General features: G+C 39.4%; 1 pseudogene; it reads left to right on the top strand.

The window, feature by feature from the left end:
- The first annotated feature begins 1,282 nt into the window (after positions 1-1,282).
- On the top strand, positions 1,283-1,816 carry LOC147326297 (proteinase-activated receptor 1-like; annotated as a pseudogene).
- Positions 1,817-2,027: the final 211 nt, after the last annotated feature.

Below are 2,027 nucleotides of genomic sequence, written 5' to 3'. Positions count from 1 at the left end.
AATAATTTAAAGACATTTTTCACATATAGTAATCTAGAACATGCACAGCTATATGTAATTATATAGCCATTACACTTAATTGCAGGAAACCATTTTCTATTTAATATATATTATTGTTTATACATTATTGCCAATAAGTTTTAAGCACTTATTTATAAACAGTGAAAACCCGTAACATGTCATGTTTGTCATCTTCTTAAATAAATAAATAAATAATCATGATAATAATAAAATCTGCAATTAGTGATCCTAGACTCTTCATACCATGGCATATATCACATTATACTGCCCTTGAAATGCTGTCAAAGCTCTACAAAAAGAAGCAGTTGAAGGACTGGGTTAGGGCTCTTCATATCTAATTGATATCTCTATAAAATAAGACTCCAAGGATTCACTTCAGTAAATTGCTGTTGTCTCTACTTGTTTTTCATCTATCTGTTTATTGGCGCCTCTGCTACTCCCTGGTGGGAGGAACTAAAACGTGAGGAGAGGAAATGATGTGCAACTGTGAAATGAGAAAAGAGTGTAACATCTCTATGTGCAAACCACTCTGATTGGTGTGGAGGGGTGCGTTTCAAACAGATTACATATTTATATCCACTTATATATTTCTTGATGATGAATGGGAGCAGGAGAGGCATGGAATCATATACATAAAGGAACGTGAAGAGAATAACAGCAAAGTGTTGGCTTTGTTCCGCTATTTAATTTAGCTACTTTTTTTCTCACCTGCAGAAAGTTTTCAGTTTCAACTTTTTTATTGGTTCTGTTATGTACGTGTGCTGTCTCCCACACAGGCAATAACGGTAAGAAAATTCAATTCAATTCAATTTTCAATTCAATTTTATTTATATAGCGCCAAATCACAACAAAAGTCGCCTCAAGGCGCTTCATAGATACAGAGAAAAGCCAAACAATCATATGAAAACTGTCCACTACACTGTTAAAAAATGATGATGAGTACATTGGTGATGAAATGGGCAATTTGTTGATTTATCTATGATCAGCCAAAGAAAATTTTTGATGTTTGGATTAAAGTCAACTGAAAAAGGTATTTTTTTAATGCCACCTAAACTAACTGTGATCTGGAAATATTTGGAAATATTCCCTGGGTACTCAGTTCTGCAGTTGTGAGATGCAGCAGGCCTGCCATTGCTGAGGACAGGCTGGTTCCCTCACCAGTGGCGATGTAGAACAAAAATTTCAGGTCATACACTGTGATTGTCAGCTGCTGCTGTTTTTATCCTGAATTCTCGGAACAAAACAATCCCCATTTTTCTTTTTCTCCTCTATGGCTTGGAGGAACTCACGGACTGCAGTTCAAACCTGTATAACCATGTGGGTGTTATTTTTCACTGATTCATTGCCTCTCGTTACCTCTGTCCAGACTTATAACATTAGTGAGTTGAACATCACCACCTGCCATGATGTCCACGCCACAGAAAATATTATCTGACAAAATACCAACTTCATCACTCTCTGCTGCCTCCTCTTCTTCCTGCCTCTGCTCATCACAGTGGTATCTTACACCAAAGTAATCAGGTGATTGAGCAGAGACCAACATGATGTTCCAGAAACATCACATAGGAGAAGAAGAGCAGTGACAATGACTTTCACTGTGCTGGTGATAATTTTGCTGTGCTTTATGCCTACAAACGGTCTGCTGCTTGCACACTACCTGCAATTAAATGAAGGACCCAAGAAGAGCCAGGAGGCACCTGATGGCTCTTACGCACTCTATCTGGTGTTTCTGTGTTTGGGAAGTCTGAACTGCCTCCTGGATCCCCTGCTCTACTACTTCGGTTGTTCGCACTGATTATGGCTATTGCCCTGTTGTAAAAGCTGTGCTTAAGTCTGTTTGTCCCCAACATCAGTAGCTGAATCTCCTGCCAGACATCATCAGCTTAAACCCCCGGTGTCCCAGGTGTGTCCAGTCCCGTAGGATGCTGCGTGTCCTCTTGAGACAGCGAGTGCTGTACAGGTCCTTCAGGGAGGGAAGAGGATGTCCAATGATTTTTTTGGGCCAT

Source organism: Aulonocara sp. 'chitande type north' Nkhata Bay, linkage group LG7, assembly GCF_057382095.1.
Source record: "Aulonocara sp. 'chitande type north' Nkhata Bay isolate Kocher_YH1m ecotype deep benthic linkage group LG7, A_spYH_male_GT1.1, whole genome shotgun sequence".
In the NCBI taxonomy this organism is placed as follows: domain Eukaryota; kingdom Metazoa; phylum Chordata; class Actinopteri; order Cichliformes; family Cichlidae; genus Aulonocara; species Aulonocara sp. 'chitande type north' Nkhata Bay.
This window is presented reverse-complemented; position numbering and strand designations above follow the sequence as displayed.